Source organism: Dermacentor variabilis, chromosome 1, assembly GCF_050947875.1.
Source record: "Dermacentor variabilis isolate Ectoservices chromosome 1, ASM5094787v1, whole genome shotgun sequence".
NCBI classification, from domain to species: Eukaryota; Metazoa; Arthropoda; class Arachnida; order Ixodida; family Ixodidae; genus Dermacentor; species Dermacentor variabilis.
The window spans coordinates 202,227,342-202,251,392 of NC_134568.1; the positions used below are offsets into that span (position 1 = coordinate 202,227,342).

Below are 24,051 nucleotides of genomic sequence, written 5' to 3' on the forward strand. Positions count from 1 at the left end.
CACTCCAGGAGGACGTGGAGTATGGTCAGCCTCTCCCCGCATCTACCACAGGTTGGTGGCTCTCTTCCATTAAGTAGAAAATTGTGTGTGCCAAATGTGTGTCTAATTCTGAGACGACAGAATAGGACATCTATTCGGCGCGATTTTGTAGTAGAGGGCCAGAGTCCTAACTGTGGCTTTATTAGGTGGAGCTTATTATCCGTTTCCGCGTCCCACATGCATTGCCAGTGGTCCCGCAGCCTCCTTCGCAAGAAAGGCATCAGATCTGTGACAGGCACCTCAGCGGTAGGGTTAGCGGCTTGTGAAGCGATAGACGTGGCCATCTCGTCTGCCAGAACATTGCCCTCGATGCTCCTATGGCCAGACACCCAGCATATAATGATATGCTGGTTAGATATGTACGCTTTACACAAGACGGTGTAGAGTTCATTAAGTACTGGATTTTTGTGTCTATAGAGTGACATCACGGCCTTCACGACACTTAGGGAGTCTGTATATATCGCTGATTTTTGAAGTTTTTATTTTCTTATATGATTTACAGAAGACAGTACTGCATAGGCCTCGGCCGTGAAGATACTTGTTTCCGGATGCAGCACACCAGATTCTGAGAAGGATGGGCCGAAGGCAGCATAAGACAGCCCGGCATTTGACTTCGAAGCGTCTGTGTAGAACTCTGCGCAGGAGTGCTTGTGCTGGAGTTCTAGAAAATGGATTCGGATTTCTATCTCTGGTGCATGTTTTGTTACTTCTAAAAAGGATATGTCACATTCTATCAGCTGCCACTCCCAAGGTGGTAACAGCTTGGTTGGATGCATTAGGCGAAGTTCGAGGAGTGGGACACGCATTTCATCACTAAGCTCCCTCACACGAAGCGAGAAAAGCTGTCTTACAGAGGGACAGCTATGGAAAAGTGTAGTATATGTCATATCGTTAACAGTGTTAAAACATGGATGTTGATGATTGGAATGTATTTTCAGGAAATATGTAACGCTGATGTAAGTTCTCTGTAGATGGAGCGACCATTCATTTGATTCCGCGTATAAGCTTTCAATCGGGCTTGTTCTGAAAGCGCCAATGGCTAAGCGGATACCTAGATGGTGGACAGGATCTAGGATCTTTAGTGCGCTCGGAGCGGCAGAGTTATATACGACGGCACCATAGTCCAATCGTGATCAAATTAGGCTCTTATAAACATTCATCAGACACTTCCTGTCACTACCCCATGTTGAGTGGGATAGAATTTTAAGTAAGTTCATTGTCCTTAGACATTTTTCTTTAAGATATTTAATGTGCTGTATAAAAGTAAGCTTGGAGTCTAGTATAATACCTAAAAATTTGTGTTGTTTGTTGATAGGTATTTGATGTCCACACAGTTGAACACAAGGATCTGGAACCAGGCCTTTCTTTCTAGTAAAAAGAACACAAGAGCTTTTGTGGGGGTTGATTTTAAATCCGTTTTCGTCTGCCCACTTGGAAACCTTGTTCAAGCCCTGCTGTACCTGTCTCTCGCATACTGTGAGGTTGCAGGATTTGAAGCCTATTTGTATATTGTCTACGTATACGGAATAAAAAATGGCCGGTGGCAGTGAAGCACTTAGTGTGTTCATCTTAACAATAAAGAGAGTGCAGCTGAGCACGCCTCCCTGGGGTACACCAGTTTCCTGTGTAAAATGACGTGACAATGCATTACTGACTTTTACTCGGAAGGTACGATTTGACAAATAGCTTTCTATTAGGTTTAACATATTACCATGAATGCCCATTTCTGACAAGTCTCTCAAGATTCCGTAGCGCCATGTTGCGTCGTATGCCTTCTCCATGTCGAGGAATATGGATAGGAAAAACTGTTTGTGTCCAAATGCATCACGAATGTTTCCTTCAATACGTACAAGATGATCAGTTGTGGAGCGCCCCTCTCTGAAGCCACACTGATAGGGATCAAGCATTTTGTTCTGTTCAAGGAAATGAATGACTCGCAGATTAATCATTTTTCCAAATACCTTACAAAGGCAACTTGTGAGGGCTATCGGGCGGTAACTTGCCGCCAAGGAAGGGTCTTTACCCTGCTTAAGAACAGGGGCCACAATCGCTTCTTTCCATGTAGATGGGAAGTATCCCGCAGCCCAAATAGTGTTGAAAAGTGTGAGAAGTGTAAGTTGTGTGTCAGTATGTAAGTTTCTGATCATGTCATACATGACTCGGTCAGGTCCCGGTGCAGTGCTTTTGCATGTGTTCAATGCAGCTCTCAACTCGGCAATACTGAAAGGCTGGTTATACGGTTCATTCTGTCTGGATTTTCGTAAGATTGGCTTACGTTCTTCTATTTCTTTAAGTTTAAAAAAGGATTGGGAATAGTTGATTGAGCTCGACACGCACTCAAAGTGCTCCCCAAGTGAGTCTGCCTGAGTTTGCAGGGTATCGCCTTCTGTGTTTACCAAAGGTAGTGAATATGTTTGCCGCCCTCTTATTCTATTAACCCTGTTCCATACTTTGGCCTCATCTGTATACGAGTTGATGCCCGATAAAAACTTTTACCAACTCTCTCTTCTGGCCTGTCGGCGTGTTCTCCTGCCTTGGGACTTTGCTTTCTTAAAGTTAACAAGATTCTCCGCAGTGGGAGAGGCACGTAGAAACCCCCACGCTTTGTTCTGTTTCTTTCGAGCGATCCTACATTCGTCGTTCCACCACGGGACACGCCGCTTACACGCCAAGCCATTTACTCGCGATATGCATTTAGATGCGGCATCTATTACGAAGGCTGTAAAAAACTCCACAGCAGCATCAATTTCTAATGAAGACATGTCAGCCCATGAGATACTAGTGAGAGCTCGGAATTTCTCTTAGTCAGCTGTATCAATCTTCCACCTAGGAGCCTGTTGTGGATATTCATTTTCTTTCAGTGTTCTTAGCAGTATGGGAAAGCGGTCACTTCCGTAAGGATTGTTGATAACTTCCCATTCGAGTTCAGGCAGTATGCATGGGGAAACTAGGCTGAGGTCAATTAAAGAAAATGTTCTGTTTGCGAGAGAATAATATGTGGGTGCCTTCTTATTCAGCAGACACGCACCAGAAGAGAAAAGGAACTGTTCAATAAGACGACCTCGCGGATCTATACGAGAGTCGCCCCACAGGCAGTTGTGCGCATTGAAATGCCCAAGGACAACGTAAGGTTCTGGCAATTCATCTATGAAGGACTGAAATTCATGTTTAGTTAATTTGTAATGTGGGGGTATGTAGAGCGAGCAGACAGTGATAAGTTTGTTTAGGAGAACAGCACGAACCGCCACTGCTTCAAGGGGCATTTGTAGCTGCAAACGTTGACACGCTATTCCTTTCTGAATAATAATGGCGACACCGCCCGATGATGCGAGAGCATCATCGCGATCTTTCCGAAAAGTAACATACTGTCGAAGAAAGTTTGTGTATTTTGGTTTTAGGTGTGTTTCCTGTAAACACAGCACTTTCGGATTGTGTTTGTGGATGAGTTCTTGTACGTCATCTAGGTTTCTAAGAAGACCTCTGACGTTCCATTGAATAATTTGTGTATCCATATTTAAAGTAAATTGGTGCTGTGTTTACGGAAATGGAAGTGATGCCTTAGTTTACAGAGCTCTTTCGAGGCCCTGTAACCGGGGTTTTGCCCTTTCTGGGGCGTTCGAGGGAGTCTCACCGCTCCTTAGGCATTTTGTGCGCCTTGAGGACAGGTGTAGTGTCTATTGCCTCTAGTGAGGCTCCGGACACGTGCTCTTGCGAGCGAGTTTTCAGACAGAGTCCCGCCTTGGAGGGCAAGACCCCTGCGCCCACCAGCCCGGAGGTCGATGGGGCTCCCTGAGGGATTTGGCTGCGCCGGCTGTTGCCAGCACTGGAAGGGGCCGGGGAGGTTGGGGCAGCCTTGGCTGCGCCTACGTTTGGGGTTGATGGTCCCTTCTGCTCAGTTGGCGGAGCAGCGCTAGCTGCAACCACCATGGGGGCAGATGACGTAACTGCCGACTCACTGCTTGTGGGTCGGACAGCCGCCGGAAGCCGTTGTGACGCTGCCCCCTGACGCGCCACTTCGGCAAAGCTTTTCTTTGGCAGGTATGCTACCCACCTGCGTGCCTCTTTGAACGATATGTTTTCCTTAACTTTGATTGTGACTATTTCTTTTTCTTTTTTCCATGATGGACAGGACCGCGAGTATGTGGCGTGTTCCCCATCACAGTTGCCGCAGTGGAGAGAATTCTCACAAGCTTCAGAGGTGTGTTCGTGGGGACTTCATTTCGCACAGGTTTGGCGGCCTCGGCAGCTCTGCGAGCTGTGGCCGAAACGTCGGCATTTGAAACATCTCAGGGGGTTTGGCACGTATGGCCTAACACAGAGCTTAATATACCCTGCATCGATTGACTCGGGCAGGATACTTGAACCGAAGGTAATTATCAAGTGCTTCATTTGGATTTCTTTGCTATCTCATCTCATCTTCATTCTTTTGACATTGATTACATTCTGTTCACTGAAGCCCTCCAAGAGTTCAGCCTCAGTGAGCTCCAGCAAGTCATCGTCCGACACAACACCGCGGGTGGTGTTCATAGTACGGTGCGGGGTTACTGTTAGTTGGTTATCCCCAAATGACACTAGCTTAGGCAGTTTCTCGTATTGCTTCTTATCGCGGAGCTCCAGGAGGAGATCACCGCTTGCCATCCTGGTGGCTTTATAACCGGCTCCAAAAACATCATTCAAAGTCTTTGATACAAGGGACGGTGAAATAGTGCGCACTGGTTTGCCGTGTTTTTCCGAGTGAACTACATGGAAACGTGGGAAGTTGTGGACTTGGCGTCCGAAAAACTGAAAAGCTTCATCGGTGCGCCCTCTTTTCTGAGGGCGATCAGGGAGTGGAGGAAAGGAGCTATCCATAAAGATATGTGAGATTTCGGCAGTAACGCCAGCCACCCACCATGGAGTCCTACAAGGGGACGCTGCAGGACCCGTGAAACACGGCCTGCAAACGCCAGCTGTACGTTACCACTATAACCAAATATGAAATAACCTAAGTTGGCTATTCACACAAGGTTAATAAAAGAAAGAAAAAAGAAGGTAATAATTCAAGGTTCTTAGATTGGAAAGGATTCTGGTAAACCCAGCCAAATTGGCTTAATTGGTAATTGTGAAAAATTTGACGGACACTGCCATGGAGGAAGGAAAAAGATAGGAGGGAGCATAACGCAATGAGATTGAAGGCAAACCTGTCGGCCCAACACGTGATCGCACTTCAAAGTTTGCGGTTGGTTTTAGTGTTCCCACTCTGCAGGCAGAGCCATGCCAGAGCAGCTGAGCAAGTGCGCACCGAATAAAAACTACTGACATAGCTACTGCAAACCTCAGCCAATTTCGATTCTTGCTCCTTGATCTCGACGCAAGAGGTCACGTGCTGGGCCACCACTGTGGCTTCACGGAGCGTTCACTTGCCAAGGCTGGCTGCATGACGTAATGCTCCCTCATATCCTTCCTTTCTCTATGGGCACTGCTACTGATTAATAAGACCGGAACAGGAACCAGTTGAGGAAGAGAGGGTGAGAGATCTTGTTACAGGAAAGACAGAGAAGGCAGTCCAACCAGTTACACTCAAATCTGCTACTCTGCAATGGGAAAGAAGAGCAAAAGTAGCGATGAATGATGATGAGGAGGAGGCAAGCAAGGAATGTGTGCATACAATACGTAGCAGCCCTACTGAAGTCACATGTCAGGTATTATGGTATGCAGGAATTCCAATGAGGCACTTGTCTGTCTCGCAGTTTAGTATCAGGCCATGGGACAAGAACAGCGCTCTTCAATAGTGGTAGTATACCTAGCAAGCCATCCAGTGTCCGTTACTTGGGGACATAAAAGCTAGGTAAACATAATATGTGTTCCAATGCTATAGTGCCCAGCAGCTCTCACAGCAGAGCTGTACACATGGCACATGAGATGGTAGTAGTGCCAGGGAAAAAATCACCACCGAAGCACTCCATATGGATGGTTAACCAGCGAAGCTGAAATGTGCGGCCCCAGTGTTTATAATTGGGTTAATCCTGATGGTTCATTAAACGATGGCTTGGTAGGCTGCCAGATCCATGGTACGCAGTTGCTGCTTGTGCTCAGCTGCACGAGCCTGTTCTTGTGCCCGGGCTGCAGCATCGGCATGGTGTAGACGAGCTCGTTCCCGGTTCTGCTCGCGGCGTTGCTGATCAAAAGCTGCCTGCTCCTCAGGAGTATGTATGTCGCATGGCCTATCCATTTCGGAGCTGGAGAGAAACTGCTGTGCGTGCGCTCGGCTGCAATGGACAGCAATGACGTCACTACTGGCGCAGCTAATCCAACACAACCTAGATAGCATAAGGCCTTTTCACTCCGATCTATGATGTCATGTTACCTGGCCCGACTGCCACAGAATCTAATGAGGATGCTCCTCAGTAGGCAACAGTGATTTTGACGTCACCACTTTCATCACGCCAGCCTTGTCAATGGAAATTTCAGGGCAGGTAGCGTGACGTAATGGATTGGAGTAAACAGGCCTTGTACTATCTAGGTGGTGTTGCCTAATTGCATGCCTCTCTTTTACTCTATTTTTTTTTCTCGCATGCGCATGGTGTCACGTCAGAGGAGTTTTGGCGTACAGGCAACCGACAGACGGATGGATGGACGAATCAGCTAGCCATATACAGCTTCGCTGTAAAACAACGCATAGATTAATCTTGTGCAACAAAGATGCTTGCCTCTGCATGACCTTCTGGAATAGATTAAATTTTCTGTTCGTATCGAAGGCATGCAGGTGCCTGCGGAAGTGGTCAGCATGAGCACTGTACATCATTATAAAGAGCTCATCGTAAGGCCTTGCGTGACTGACGACTGACGTGATCAAAAAGTTGGTACGTAGCCACCAAAAGGCCCAACCAACTTAATTGGTTATAAGATGACTGATGTGGACTCACTCTCAGTTAGTTCACTCCCAACCATGCCAGAGTTACTAGGCACTCATGGAAACATGCTGGGCATTCCTGTGAAGCTTTGCGGTTGCCTGAATCAGCATCTAATGCAGGACCCACTTTATAAAATATTCTACAGCCTGCAACACTGACTTTGCATCCCAGAACACCATCCATTTCTGAGGGGACTGAAATGAAGGACACGAAGGGCAAAAAGCAGACACAACAAAGTGCTGCACTTTGCCATGTCTGCTTATTACCCTCTGTTTCCCGTATTGGCGATGTTTTTTCAGAATAACATGATGGGAATCAACAGAATTTGCAGCAGAAACAAATAAATACGCAAAGCCTTCTGAATTGGAGGACTGATGGTAAATAGTTCTAGAAGCTGCAGTCTGCAGATGACTTGCAATGAATGACTGAGCACTTCCAAGACCTAAATGACCAAAGTCTTCTAAAAGGCTTGAAGATTATTATGCACAAAACTAAAGTACTATTCAGTAACACGGTTAGAAAACAAAGGTTTGCAATTAATTGTCAGCTTGTACAAGCAGTGAACAAGTGCATATATGAGACCAAGTAGTCATGGGAGATTATAAGAGACCCTGTATAAAAACAAATGGATTGGAGTGCCTGGACTGACACTACTAAGTCATGAACCGCAATTTACCAATATCCTTGAAAAAAAAAGTGTAAGGTCACTGTATTCTGCTAATACATCGGCTTAATATTGGAGACAAGTAAAGAAACTTCAATTGAAGCTAAGGACATTGTAATGAGCAATTAAAATGAAAATGGTTGCCATATTGTTAAGTAAAAGATAAATTAGAAAGCAGTATAAATTATGGACCAAAGTGGAATCGGGTAGGTCATACAATGCAGGTCATAATAAGCCTGGCTGTCTACTGTAATAATTGAATGGTTACCAAGGGAAGGGAAATGCCATCAAGGGTGACAGGTAAATGGATGGTATGATGAGATATAAGGAAATATGTGAAAGGATTGGATTGGTTCAGTTTGCACGTGACAGTGGTACGTGTATATATAGTAAAAGCCATATGAAAAGAATTCTTACTGGAGTGTTGCAAGAGGCGTACTTTCACAGCCCGGTCTTGGGGACACTGCAGTGAGAGCAGGAGCCAACTGGTAATGAAGGTTGTTGACAAGTTATGCCCTGGGTACGCAAAAGAGGCACCTGTTAATAAATGTGCACCAATAAGTGCAGCATGCTCACAAAACACAAACCAGATGATTCACAAAACTTTTATATGTATATAAGGGTCATGTCTGGCCAGCATTTAGGCTGCAATTTTGATATCACTTTGTTCAGCATATCAACATCTGCTGGGGCCTACGCACCGGATAATCACGAGAACTTGTCTGTAAGACAAGTCTCATTAACATAGCTCCAGTTCTCTGAAGAATATCACAACAAAATTTGGCATTACCACACATTCCTCTACATTGTACAATAGAAATCATTACCTATGGATACAGTTAACAAATGAGGCAAGCCCAACATTGCACCCTTTAATTTGTATATCAGTAGAACTATGCACATCAATAATTTGCATGACAAGTACAAGATCAGTATTACTGGACGAGTAAGCAATTGAACTAATCTATGAAAACAAGCAACACCATTAATGACTTCATTCCATGGCACTAATGTCATGTATTGTTAGCACTGAGATTCTGGAGTGTCATCATCATCATCAGCCTGTTTTATGTCCACTGCAGGACGAAGGCCTCTCCCTGCGATCTCCAATTAACCCTGTCCTGCGCCAACCGATTCCAACTAGCACCCTCGAATTTTCTAATTTCATCGCTCCACCTAGTCTTCTGCCGTCCTCAACTGCGTTTCCCTTTGTACTCATTCCGTAGCCCTAATGGTCCAACAGTTATCTAACCGGCGCATTACGTAACCTGCCCAGCCGCATTTTCTTTTTCTTCTGGAGTGTAGAATCAAAGAAAGGATTTCAGCTCAGTCTGCAAAATGCCTAGAAGTATGTGGAACAGTATTTTGGTCACATATGCAACTGCAGAATGCACCTATGGATTCAAAGCTGCTTAGTCAAGGCTGCATTGAAAATCATCTACCTAATGGGGGTGACACCATGCAAACTTTTGGTGCAGATTATGCCCCTTCATTCAGTGGCACTGTAGCAGCTGAGATACAAGCACATCAACCAGCACTTTTCCAGCCCTCTTAAACATTTCCCATTGTTTCTGCTTGAAAGCATACTGTCAATTAAAAATGTTACAGTTCGTCAAAACAAAGAGGCAAAAGTAAACTGTGATGGGACGTCTGCTTTGTAAACTTCAGTTTGCCAAAAATGGCAAATTCAGTCAATAAATTGAGACACACCCATTATTTTTGCAAACAACATTGAAAGGCTATAGAAGCAACCCTAATTAAATATGACTCTTTCATCACACATCCAATAATGGCACTTTCTATAGTTTCTTCTACCAGAACATGAAAGGTGCCAAGGCATAGCGTACAAACTCCCAGGTAGTACACATGTTCTTCTTGTAGATGCCAAATTCAAATCTCGAGAATAATGTTAAAGTTGTAATTAATATCCTATTTTGTGCAACTCCCATGTTGAGGAGGTTAATATATACCAAAATGAGGAAGCCTCACTGCATACCGTTAAACAGTAATGTGAGAACTGTCTTCAGAAATTCTTAAAACCAAACCAAAGCATCACCTATCCAAACCAGCGTATTAAATTCAAAAGTTCAGTGGCATGGCCGTCAAATTATTTTGGAAAGGAAGTAATGCCCCAAGTTGAACCATGAAAGATCACAAAAAGTTCTCATGGCATTGGAAATTGAAAAGTCGGCCCCGTCATAATATTGCCAGCTCAATGACGCAGTGTACAACAAAGAAAAAGATTGCTTTGGTGATGGGGCAAACACAGCGACGAACAAACTTGCTAGTGTGAAAAGTAAAAATAAATATGACAAGCAAGAGTAGCTTTAAAATAAATGAGACAAAAGACAGAACTACAGAAAAACATCAACCTTAATTTACAAAATTTCTAAGGCTATCTTGACAGACGAAAAGTAGAAAAAAGAAAAGGCTAGTATGTTGGAATCACTTTACAGTTACACTTGTCTGCACTGAACACTGTTCACCAGCATGTAAGTCCTGCCCAAAATAAGGACATCGCTAATACAGCAGCATTACTTGAACACAAATCATGCAAATGAAGTGAGGAGAGTGGATTAATTGACGAGCTCCAGCGTGTCACTTATGTCCAATACACACGCATACCCATGATACATGGACTTATACATACCTACATAAGGCAACCCTAATGTGAATGGGAGGGCAGTGTAAGCTTGGACCCCCGAACAACTCATTGCATGTGGAACTACACAAGACGTAACAATGCAGTGAAATATGTCACTCAAAACCTTTATATTCATAATAGATGTAATAAATGCAGGCATGTTATAAGCCCAGGATTGACTATCTCAAGGCTTCTTACTTCTTTGCCTTGTTAGAAAATGTGGCACTTGTTTACGTATTACAGGTAAAATCAACACAAATCTCGCTCAATATTTTTTGCATGCACCAGGCACACTGAAATTGTGCTAAAATAGGAAACAGGGGCTAAAATAGGAAGCAGCATGTGCATATCAACAATGCTTGATCCTTAAACATAAACCTCGACTTTGCTGAAGGACAAGAACTTCCAGTTCTGAATGGGAGCACTAAAATATAGTATACAGAGGAACCAGAACTTCCTTTTCGAAACTGATCCCACCTACCTACACAACAGAATAGTACTATTCCGACACGTCCTCCCTAAATTCAGTACTGGATGGATATGACTGAACGAACCTTTTCCACTAGCTACCAACCCTTCAACATTGCCTTTAACAGGGTATCTTTTGTCTAGCCACGAAAGCTACAAATGCCAGCTCTATTGTAACGCTGACTTGTGTATTTCAGCAGCCTTTCTTCTATATCCCATTTATTTCAGCTTTGCTCACAGTGGTGTAATGCATGGAAATACTGCACGTTACGATACGTCTGGTTTTATGACATATGGATTTATTAGAAAGAAGAAAACAACAACAAAAGAAGAAAAAAACAAGAAAACAAGAGCCATAAAAACACACATACTCACCATATGAGCGACTAAAATTGACACAAAGAACACGCAGACCAACAACAAATAATGCTTATCCATTACAGCATTCCATATTGCCTCATCCTAGCCATATCATAAGAAGCCAACAAACACTGACACCAAGGACAACAAAGGGGGAAATTACTTGTGCTTAATAGATGAAATAAAGAAATGATAAATTAATGGAAATTAAAGTGGATGAAAAAACATCCTGCCGTAGGTGGGAACCGAACCCACAACCTTCGCAACCCCCTTTCTTCTCGTTCATCCTAGCCATGTCACACACTGCCCACCAAGGGAAAGGGTTTCAGGTGACTAACTTAAACCGATTCATTCTGTGATTTCAGCAGCATTCAACAATGGTTCTGAGGTAGCATTGACAACTCAAATGCTGAGCATTGTTTTGCTGAGAACACTCACACCATTACACTGCAGCCTTTTCTTAACAGTCACTCTTTAACCATGGTGCTGCAGAAAGATTGTGAGTAAATGTTATAACTGAAACAACCATGATAGTGACTGCTGAATCATCTAGATCAAATACCACTGTATGTCAGCTTTCAAAAATAAGCATCTGTTGTATGAATATGCAGCACCACTGCAACTGTGGAGAGAGTGGGCGTGCGGTCTTATAGTGCTAAAATGATCACCTGATTGCTCTAAACAGTTGAAAGCGAAGATGCTGCAGAGGCCCAAGGCCGGGATAATATAACAATTCTATTCCAATTCTTTTCCTTTTCGTACTTTGTCCGTGGTCCAAGTGACAATCCACCAGTGTTGCCACCAGGATCATCCAGTCGTGAGCAGTAAATGTTAGGAAAGGAGTAGAATTGGGCAAAAGGAATCATTGCATTATACTGGTCCATGACACCACTTAAAGCAGGTCAATGCCAATGAACATGGGTCACAATGGGCGACGTCTATTTTTGGTGCAGATGGTACACATTTAAATGGGGTAGTTCAATCCCAAACTTTTATTTAACACAATTTAGGTGTATTCTCAGACCAAGAGTATTAATGGAGACGCATAATTACCCATTTTGCGGTCGCTCCAGTCAGCACCACCATTTAGATGCCACGCAGAAAAAGCTAATGCACGAGTAAGTGACTTAAGAAAATTTGCCGATTCCTGAGGCTCTCAACAGCATTTGAAGACTGTGTGGTAGCACTTGAAGCACTCTCTCGAGCAGAAGTCAGGATTTTCAATACATGTTGTTAGTCCTCATAGTCACTGCCTTCTTAAGTGCTCTCATACAAGGATATTTGCCGACCATCTGAAGATGAAACACTACATTCACATAACTAAAATCATCACTTGATTAAATGAACTTACGTGAATTTCGTCTATAAAGCGCTCATGCAGAAAATGCTACCGTCCTGTCGGCGCACTACTCAAATTGCGTGAAAATCCTTCCAGCATGAAGGAGGTAAAAAAGTGTTGCTGTCGTTTGGAGACACTGCAAAGCGCACTGATTACTTGAAAAAGTTCTGAAAACACGGCGCAACCAACCCAAATAGCTGGTGAATATGAGCATGCGCACTTGTTGCCTGCTACTCGACATCTGACCGGAACGAACATTCTTGAGTCAGGTAGTGCCTGACACACGACCACAAAGGGTTAAAGCCAAGCCAATGCTCTTCTTGAGCAAGTTAACATCCTATTGCACTATCCAAGATCCTTAAGCCAATTTGAGAGCCCGTGTTATTTCCCTGCAATTACAATATTTAGGGCAGTATTGACTTAGGGAAACCAACCATGCTAAATATTAACCAAATGAATATTATTGGAATAATCAATGCTCATTTGGACAATGAAGGCTATTGTGCATTGTGTGAGAAAACTGGCCTGTGCCTTAATTAGTTATCTTTGATGTCAATCTTCGCAAACATGAATGTTTCAGAGATCATTACCCTTTATTTTATTACTGTTCACTATTTATCTTAAAGCTACACAACCTCACACTATCATGCAGTAGTTAAGAAAAGCGCACACAGACTAACTGCTCCACCAATACAGCATCTTTAACATTTTTGCTGGTGAATCTTAAAGCGGAGTTCTGTGTAGCAGACATAACACTTGGCTAATACAAATACTTCATTTAGTTCTATATTTTAATTATTAAATGCAGAGGTAGCCACCAGCTTCAAAGCACTCCGAGCTTTCTGAATGACCAATGTATGGTGCCAAAAGGGGCAAGGTTCCGACTGGTGCTGCAGAAGTAGCGGGGCATGGTAGCTCATAGCGTCACCACTTGGTGGCTGCGCAAGCAGTTTTCTCGAGGCCGGCGTTTCTTACTTTTTTTTTTTTTTTTTGCAAGTTGCAACAACATATCTTTTAGTTTACTCTGGTTGCGCTTCCAATACCGCAAAGGCGCTACAGGTACATAATGGCTGGAACCCGAATGATCCTTGGGTTCGGGGCTCGCCGAGGCCTCCACAAGCCGGAGGTCGCGGACAATCAGTCTCGTATGCGAACATACCCGGCACTTGGAGGCTTCGGCGGCCTCTCCTGGCTCCAGCTGTGAACCCCTCGCTGCCTCTTGGGTGCCCTGGAGACGCTTCGCCACCCGCGTTATTACAATCTCAGGTGCTCTCCTGAAGTCAGCGCTAGCCTCAGGCTCTCGTGGAGCAGTAGTTGTACAAAATCTAATACATCGTTGCGACGATAAAAAGTGCCTCGCGACATCTGCAACCCCAGTCAGAACCAGAAATGTCTAAAGGAAAAGGGAAGAATTTGTGTCGCACATGCACACCTTCGTCAGCGAACTCGTGTACACTTCATTGCATGCGCGCCCATGGCGGCACACGGTAGGTGGATACACTGCAAGAAATGTTATTGCACCTGCCCATCAATTTTCTCTCTGATGGAATAAACAAGGCGTAGACACCTATTCGCTCACTTACATTTACCTGAGAACCAATCCCCTAGCTACATTGAAAACTAGCTAATTTATCCCAAACACCGTATGCTACAGGTGCTCCATTTCAGTAAATCATCGCCACATTATTCAGCAGAGTGTTTATTGACTCCTTAAGCAGAGAAACTAAAGCTCCGCAAAGAAACGCACACACAGCCGCTGCTGGTAGCAGAGAGATCGTGCGAGCTCGCATGTTTAGCAAGAGTATCCCCTTTTCAGTCAACTTAACGAGGCTTGATGGCATGCAATAGCGGTCTGCTACTTTTGAGCACATAAACGCATGTATACAACCAGAAAACACATACACGAACACAGCCACTAGCAACAAGGCGCGCGTCTTGCAGCGTCACCAAATCACACCACAAACGACGTCGTAAGGTCACAGCCAAACACCTGGCACTTCACAGGATAACCGACCACTAGCACAAGAGTTCACAGCAAGTTCCAAGGTAAGTTTATACTTTTTTTTTTTCAGCCCGGCAATGAATGAAGCACTGCAGTATGAACGAAGGCAACACACGCCGGCAAAACGTGGTATGGCGCACGGGTGCACGATGGTAGGGTCAGCGCCTTGGCAGGCCTTGGTAGCATGTAGCCATCGGATTAGCCAACGTAGCGAGCATAATTTTTTATGAGCTTACTACGCTCAAAGCACTACAAATTATTTCTAGCACAAAATTTCGCTTGCGTAAAAATTTTCTAGCATTGTATATCTATAAAATTAACCGGTGATTAGAGATTTACTTATTGCCACGAGCACCATTGGTGGTGGTGCTGCGAGCGCCATTTGCGTGACGTCACCTCACGAATACTCGCGCTTTTGTCGTCTGCTGCCATGTCTGCAGCACTCCATGACGCCCTGCATTGTTTAAAATTTTCGATTACAGCTAGTAGGGTAGTGCTCTACAAGCACATCGCTTACTCAGCAAGCTTTATATTCATATAGTTACGCTAGTCAACAATTCACGGAAACTTGATATTCAGCAGAAGGGATGTTCACTCGGCAGTCTTATCATGAGTGACCTACTGTTGGGTTTCCTCAATGTCCATCGTCAGCTCGAGAAAAAAAAAGAAAGCGTCAACTTTCACAAGTTTCCAAAAACTTTAAAAGTCCAGAGGATATGGCTGGTAAAACTAATAAAGGAGAAGGCTGATACGCCGTCGTCGCTCGAATGCAGTAACCATACTAACACCAGAATTCACACCCACTGTCAACCTAAACTCTCTTGTCATCAGTGCAGTTAATGAATGCTAATTTCTTTCTATAATTCTAGACTCCAACTTAAAGTTTACAAGTCATATCGCCTTTATGAAGCTCAAGCTTCCTGCTGGTATTAGAATTTTGCTTAAAGCTAGGTATTATCTTAGCAAACCAGCATTGCTAACCTTGCATCATCCTTTTATTCTCAGCCATCTCAATTATTGTATTACAGCGTGGGGTGACACATATCCAACAGATATAGCACCACTACAGCATTTGCTGAATCAGGCCATCCGTATATTATCGTTCAGCTCATTCTATTGCAGGGCTTCTGCTATGCTTTACAACCACAGAATACTTTTAGTAAATAATCTTGTTAAATATAAATTAGCCGTAATGTTATTTAAGGTAACACGTAACCCTCCCCCAGTAAATATATTTTCTGGGGCTGCTTTGGTTGACTTAAACCGCATAAGATTCGCAGCTAACAACAATTTCCTATTGCCACTAATACCTACTAATTATGGAAAACAATTTGGATATTTCGCAGCATTATATACTTGGAACAGCCTCCCACTAGATCTCAAGCGCTCTTCTTATTTAGGTTTCTTCAAGAAAATATTAGTCACTTTCCTACTAGATAACCAAAATTATCCGCATATCCAAGCTATTCACTTCTTTCCTGATCATTTGTTTTTTTTTTCTTTTTTTTCCTTTCTTCTAGTTTTTTTCGTTTGTAGACATTATAAACATTGCTGGTTTGTTCTGTTGCTAATGTCTTAACTACTGTTTTAATTCTAGTACTAGTTGTTGACATCGTATAATTTCCAGTTTTTACTACATTTACTTTGCGTAATATTCCACTTAGTGACTACTACATTGCTGTTTTATGCTGTATATTTGCAGAAATGTATGCAGCGTGTTTCAGCTAACTTTAGCCAGAGTTTAAAAATATGCCGATGCATTTTAAGACTACGCGACCAAATGCATGTTGCTCACTTTTGTATGTAGTGTGGCATGCTATTTTTTGTATATTGCTTAATTCGATAATTAGTCAAGATTAATTAACTAACTACTGAAGCAACGAAGCTAGAAAAAAATTCCAATAAGAAAGTTGCAGAGCGGTTTACAAAACGTCCGAACAAACAGTTTCTGCCTTTCTATTAGGTATGAGTGTTTTTTAGCTTACTGCGGATGGCCCGCGAAATAAAAAAAAAACACCACGTGACATGCCCGCTTGCGCGTCGTGATTGCATTGCTCCCAAGCGTTCCGCGCACAAACGAACATAGCATTTAGCCGGGAGTGCTGCCGCTGCGTCTGCTCAGGGGCGTAGCCAGGGGGGCGGGGCTTATGGGGCTTTCAAGTGCACTGTTTAAGGTAATCTGGTCATCGCGACAGGTTATTTCCTTGTAGGTAACGCAGTCATCTGCAAACATTCTTACTGTGGCGTTAGTATTAATCTGTAAATCATTGATAAAAAGAAGAAAGAGGATAGGAGCTAAAACGGCACCTTGTGGGACGCCAGATAGCACACACTATAAGAACAGTTTACACCCTTTGGCTTGCCCCTTCTGCCACACAAAAATAATCGTCATCTGCCTTGATGCGTTTCCTTTCTTTATCGCTGCAAGCGCGGAACTTTCCAGTGACGAACGGCACGCGCGTTATCAGAAGGGGCACTCCAAAGGGTGTAAACTGTTCTATGCTGATAATGCGCGTGCCATTCGTTACTGGAAAGTTCTGGGCTCGCAGCGATAAAGAAAGGAAACGCATCAAGGCAGATGACGATTATTTTTGTGTGGCAGAAGGGGCAAGCCAAAGGGTGTAAACTGTTCTTAGAGTGCATCGCCACAATCCGAAGAGTAGACTTTGAAACATACATATTGACGTCGACCTGCAAGATAGCTTTTTATCCACTTGGTGATGCTGTTATCACCGAGGTAGTGGATAGGTTTCTGAAGTAACTTTGGATGGGAAACCCGATCGAACGTTTGGATAGATCTAGGAATATCATATCGGTTTGACTGCATCTGTCCATGTAAGCGCTAAGGCGTGGATTGTCTCAAACAGTTAAGTAGTCGTAGATAATCCTTTTCTAAAGCCATGCTGATTAGGGACAATTAAGTTATTTTTTTTTCTACGAATGATACTATGTGTTTTAGGACGGCCGTACAAGTAAGCGAGATTGGTCGGTAATTTGCTGTGCTGGTAAGGTCAGCGGATTTATGTATAGGTATAACCTTACACTCTATAGTTTACAACCTCTGGCGTGCCCCTTCTGCCACACAACGATAATCGTCGTCTGCCTTGATGCGTTTCCTTTCTTTAACGCGGCGAGCCCGGAGCTTTCCAATAACGAACGGCACGCGCGTTATCAGAAGGGGCACTCCAAAGGGTGTAAACTGTTCTATGCTGATAACGCGCGTGCCGTTCGTTACTGGAAAGTTCCGGGCTCGCAGCGTTAAAGAAAGGAAACGCATCAAGGCAGATGACGATTATCGTTGTGTGGCAGAAGGGGCACGCCAAAGGGTGTAAACTGCTCTAAGAGTGTAGCAGTTTTCCATTTCACCAGAACTTCGCCCATTTGCAATGATTTGACAAAAGTAATCGGCAAGAACTTGGACATCCATTCCGCGGAGCGCTTCAAAAATGTATTTGGTATGTTATCAGGACCACAAGATATTTTTGGGTCTACACTCTAAGAACAGTTTACACCCTTTGGCTTGCCCCTTCTGCCACACAAAAATAATCGTCATCTGCCTTGATGCGTTTCCTTTCTTTATCGCTGCGAGCCCAGAACTTTCCAGTAACGAATGGCACGCGCGTTATCAGCATGGAACAGTTTACACCCTTTGGAGTGCCCCTTCTGATAACGCGCGTGCCGTTCGTCACTGGAAAGTTCCGGGCTTGCAGCGATAAAGAAAGGAAACGCATCAAGGCAGATGACGATTATTTTTGTGTGGCAGAAGGGGCAAGCCAAAGGGTGTAAACTGTTCTTAGAGTGTATTTCAAGTGTGGGGGAAAAATTGCCGATTCAGTTAAGTCGTCTAGTTTTGCTGTGTTGCTCGGAAAAGGTTTGAGGTCGGGTTGTTTACCGTAGTATTGTGTAAATACTGAAAATAAATAAAGTATTCATTGAGCACTGTAGCCTCTGCCTATAGCTTCAGTTGGTGATGGATTACTGGTCTGACGTGACTTGAATTAAGGTATCGCCAAAACTTCGACGATATTCTTCGATATTCCTTCAGTAGCCACATTAGGTGCCAAAATAGCCATTCAATTGTGGCCAAAGTGCTTTCCTTTGCGTGCGTGCGTTCGTGTGTGTGTGTGTGTGCGTGTGTGCGCGCGTGCGTGCGTATGTGTCTGTGCGTGTGTGTGTGTGTGTGTAACACATAGTAACACAACACGCGTGCGTGCGTGCGTGCGTGTGTGTGTGCGTGTGTGCGCGCGTGTGCGTGTGTGTGTGTGTGTGTGTGTGTGTGTGTGTGTAACACATAGTAACACAACACGCGTGCGTGCGTGTGTGCGTGCGTGCGTGTGTGTGTGTGTGTGCGCGCGCGTGTGTGTGCGTGCGTGTGCGTGCGTGCGTGTGTGTGTGCGCGTGTGCGTGTGTGTGCGCGCGCGCGCGTGTGTGTGCGTGCGTGCGTGCGTGCGCGCGCGTGTGTGTGTGTGTTTTCGGTGCCCCCGTCCCACAAAAAGACATTGTTGCGGCGCAGCGTATTGTAGCATGGTGAAAATTCGATTTTGTTACTTCTTTTGCGGAACGTAATAGGCCACGGGACGCTTCATTTGCAGGATGTTCTTGTTTTGTTATTGTGATAGCAATTATATCGACACTCCAGGCGCATTCTGGCCGTCGTCGTCATGTTCGTTATGAAGTCCAAGGGCGATAACATCGCCATCGCGCGCCGCATGCTGTATGTGCGAGTGAAAGCGTAAGGGGGGGGGGGGGGGGCGAGCCAGCCATGGTGGCTCTGTCTTGTGTGCGCAATTGAGAAAAGTGGAGAAGAAGCGCGCCGCCCTCCGTCGCGCGCGACACATCAGAGGGAGTAGAGGGAGGGGGGCGGGAGGGGCTATGGATTCTGTGATCTGTGAATCTGTATTTGCGCGACATGTTTATTTGCCTTGTTTGACGCAATATGTACAGTGACTTTTTCGTAGATACGTAGATTTATTGGGGACTTATACGTATATTTAAATATCTTGTTGCGTGGTTTTGTGTATACGTACAGTGAACTTAGTTTGCATGGACACTTTTTTGCCCTTTATGAAGCTGTTACTTCGAATTTGTATATTCCATTGCATCTTCGCATTTATAAAGTACGAGGGCCAGTCAAATGACAGTGAGCCAACCCACCCCGCGCTATAATCGTTCGGTTCCTTATCTGCGAGGAATGTTTGCTGCACAACGGTGTATGGGCCAATGTAGCGTGGAAGGAACTTCTCACAGAGGCCTGGGGTGCGGACTGGAGTCCAAAGCAGGACTTGGTCTCCAGGGTGAAAACGTAGGTCACGGCGTTTGTTGTCGCAGTAACGCTTGCGCTCAGCTTGGATAGCTTCTGTGCTTTGCCGGGCGATTTGACGGCAATGTGCAACTCGGGCAGCAAAATCTTCTGGAAGCGACGCGTTGGGCGAAGAAGGTGCGAAAAATAGTTCTCTGTCGAATATGGTGGAAGGAGATCGTCCATACACAAGGAAGAAAGGGCTGTAGCCGGTAGTCCGTTGAATAGCAGTATTATATGCGAATGTCACAAAAGGAAGAATTTTATCCCAGTCAGTGTGGTCAGGACGGATGTACATGGAAATCATGTCAGACAGCGTACGGTGGAAGCGCTCAGTAAGGCCATTGGTTTGCGGATGATAAGTAGAAGTAGATTTGTGGACGGTATTAGTGGCTCGAAGAACTACCTCGAGAACTTGTGAAATGAACGCCTTGCCACGGACACTGAGAAGAACGCGAGGAGCCCCATGGCGCAAGACGATGGCGCGCGTAGCACACAGACATCTCTCATTTACAAGAGTGGCACGCAGGTGTGAGGATAGATGTTCTTTAATGCTCTCATACACTGGGCTGAACATGGTTGCGTGACATGATGGACGCTCCAAAAGTTGAACAGCGTGGTGTCGTGAGGTATTTTGACAGCTGAAAGTGTTTCCCAAAAAGAAATTAGTCGCTGTGTGGGTGCCGTGTACGTTGTACATAGCATTTCATTGGCCACTGTGAAGCGCTGGAGCAAACAGTTCAAAGAAGGACGTGAAAGTTGCGAAGACCATCCAAGACCGGGCCAAAGCCACCGTCCAATCACCCCCAACACAATTTCAAAGGTTGATGAGCTGATTAGACAAGAACGGAGGATAAGCATCGATAAACTGGCAGAGCGTGTGAACATCAGTCATGGTTCGGTTCACGCCATAATTCATGAACATCTCGGTTATCGGCTCTTGTGTGCGCAATGGATGCCCAAGATTTTGTACCCGCACCAGAAGAAGGAGAAATTCGGCGCTGCCTTGACTCATCTGATCCGGTATCACAATGAAGGTGCCGACTTCTTGTCTGCAATTGTAACCGGGGACGATTAACGGTGCCACTACTACGAGCCGGAAACACGACCGCAAAGCTTACTGTGGAAACACTCGAATTCACCACCTCAAAAGAAATCAAAGGCCGTCATTTCCAGCGGGAAGGTGTCGACTTTTTTTTTTTTCGATCGTCAGGGGCCATTACTGATAGAATTTGCTAAATCTCGAGAGACTATCAATTATTTCCGATATTGTGAAACGCTGGATCGGCTGCGTGTCGCAATCAAGTACAAACGACGTGGAAACTTGACGAATGAGGTCATCTTGCTCCACGGGAATGCCCGTCCCCACATCGCTGATTTGGTTAATACAAAACTGACAAAGTTCAAGTGGGAAACGCTGCAACGTCCGCAAACAGCCCACACTTGCCGCCTTGCAACTTCCACATTTTTTGGCAAATGAAAAAACAGCTCAAGGGAACCAGATTCGTGTAGGACGATGACGTGAAAGAGCCAGCTACAGATTTTTTGAAGCAGCAACCTAAGGAGTTTAATGAGACGGGAATCACGCGACTCGTTAGTCAATGGGACAAATGTCTAAATGGTCATGGAGACTACTTTTAAATAATGTACCCCGTTTGTCATATATTAGCATTGGCTCACTTTCATTTGACTCGCCCTCGCATATACTTTGCAGAACTCCTGCTTTTTATACGTGCTCTCTGTTGCGATCATAATTTCGGTGCAATTACTCACAATACATGACCGGTGACAGCCTTTCCTGCGTAATACATTGGAACAAATGACAGCGTCATTAAGATTTTTCACTGGGCTTTGTATATGTACAAAAATGTAAACAAGGTTCTTGAATGACAAAGTTTCATGAACATATTTGTCTTCAACCTATTCATTTCATGGTCTTTACATTTTTTTATATCAGCGACATGCGCTGCTTTGCTGCTTTCGAACTGATACAGTTCTAAAGTTCGTGTGATATTTTCTTTACTTATTAAGTATACAGAAAACATGGAAGCATTGATATCAGTTATTTCAGGAACAATTTTTGGGACACACGAGTGTATTCTTTTATGAAAAAATACATATTTTACTTTCTTTTGCAAACAGCGCGAATAACGGGGCACAGAAAGAGGCACACGACACAGGCGCTGACTTCCAACAAGTATATAGGTTTATTGCGCAAGCGTAGAATATATAGGCAGGGAAGTAATAGTAAGAACATAACTGGCATGGAAACACGAAAAGAATGACCTGAGATTACTTGTAGGCGGATATTGGTTAAATTTGCAGATACGCGATTTCCTTGTCTAATAACTGGGTGAATGATGAACTGATGCATGAAGGACCACGTTGGGTGATGGAAAATGATTCGATAATTTCACGCGTGCGCTGGTCAGCGTGCTTTTGGATTACAGTGACGTTTCTAAAGTACGGGATGCATTTACATGACCTGCACTGCAGAGCGAGGTTGCTGCTGTAATTTTGTTTTATGCTGTTGGCGTGCTCCCGGAGGTAATCATTGAGGCAGCGTCCCGTTTGTCCTACGTAGGAGCGCCCGCACTTCACAGGTATTTCATACACGACACCTGTGATGCAGCTGGTGAAGGGCTCCTGAAAAGGCCGCGGAAAGGACGGGTGTTTCGGTGGGTTTTTTTCAGCCCCAGGAAAGCTGAAAACCTTATGCAGAAGGGTCAACCAAGACAACCCCCACAAGAAAGGTTGCGACAAGAAGCATCAGAAGCGCTTCACCTGACCTGAGCCTATAAGGCGGACGAATAAACTATTCGTCCGCCTTATAAAATAACTCATAAGTCGAATGGGCTATACTAGTTCTTGATAGCCGCGGTTGAGGTGTGCACAATCAAGCGAAACAGTTAGCACATTTTCCTCTTTCAATAATCACTACAAAGAGAAGAGCGCCATATCATAATCACTATCCCCATAACCAGCATTATCACCGCCGTCGCGAGCAAGTTCGTCGCGCGGGCTAGCCAACACCTGGTAATGCCCAGTAGACGTGTGTGGCGGTCAGTGTTGCCATTTTAGCGATATTGTCGCTAGCGACATTCTTGTCGGTTTAACGGCAAGTTTTTCTATTTATCGACCTGGGACTTTTTTGTAGCGGCATTTGGCGACACGCTAGTGATTACGAAGTTGGGAAAGTTGCTTCGAAAATGGATTTTTAGAACGCACTTTGTTATTTAATAGCTATACATGTAAGCGGCCGAAATTGGTGATATACAACGCGTGGTTTCTGTGACCATCATGAAGCCACGGTTGTCTTCACGTCGGTGTTAGTCACATTGTGCTCGTGCTTCACAGCACGATGGTCTTCACGGGCTTCACATTGTGCTCACAAATTGAATAGTTCGAACTCAAAATCAAAATCGTTCAACATCGTTTTGAATGGGTCTTAAAGAAGCGGGTTCTGCCGATTCACTAAATTTATGCGTTCGACCGGTGGACATTCGCAAGCATAGCAGTAAATTAGTGTGCCAAACATATTGCAATGAATTTATGGTGAGGTTCAGAATGTAGCAGGACAATAACCACACTGGGCGGCTGTAAAAAGGCGTAGATGTCGGAGCGGCTGCACTCGTTCGTGCACCCGAACCTGGACGCACCGTTTCCGTTTCTCCCAGATTACGGACAAATCAGTACTGCATGGGGCTTTCAGGGAGATCAAGAGATGGAAGCGTAGTATCTTACCTCTTCACGGTAAGGTCGCGTAATTGTCATCGCTCTATCAACAGCTTGCGACCAACATGCGACCAACGTGCAGAATTTAGTTCTCAGAATTAGAAAAGTTTCAAGGGTAATGTAGACCAAGCGCCTTTTGTGTAGGGAAATCAACCCACTCGTGTTCATTTGAATCGTGATATCATCGTCGGTTGTTACGCAAATATTTCAGTGAAGCAAAACTCCTCTACACTTCGCTGGTAAATCCACTGCTTATTCCTCACTGGCACCGACGTTAGAGACAAACATGAAACATTTCGGTAGATGATTACGTCATGTTAGCTTATATTATAGTGTTCCAAAACGCCCACGATATTAACATATTTCTCGACAGTATGAACAACAATTTTAGCGACACTGCAGCAAAATTTAGCGGAAATTTAGCGACTTATTTTTGTCTCACCTCAGCCGCACGCTCAAAAATAATTGGCAACACTAGTGACAATGTGTGCCACGGTTTTATGTGTTGAGCCTTGTCATAGTGTACTAGAAATAATATTCTAGGCCTTTATAGCTTGGTGTTGTATTGTGCGAACAAGGATTCGGTAATGCCTGGTGTGCCGTGCATA

At 44.5% G+C, this 24,051-nt stretch overlaps 1 protein-coding gene across 4 annotated transcripts in view; it reads right to left on the reverse strand.

Annotated features, from left to right (window-relative positions):
* LOC142590961 (TOX high mobility group box family member 3-like) overlaps positions 1–14,565 on the reverse strand; it is a 739,235-nt gene extending 724,670 nt beyond the window's left edge. For 2 of the 4 annotated variants that reach the window (XR_012830300.1, XM_075703332.1), the window contains exons 1-2: positions 14,310–14,564; positions 8,014–8,112 (exon numbers count right to left, since the gene is read on the reverse strand). The gene's annotated coding sequence lies outside the window, so the exon portion shown is untranslated. Of the gene's footprint in view, positions 1–8,013; positions 8,113–14,309 lie in introns of all 4 variants that reach the window. The other 2 variants (XM_075703360.1, XM_075703340.1) reach the window with 1 other exon arrangement.
* Positions 14,566–24,051: the final 9,486 nt, after the last annotated feature.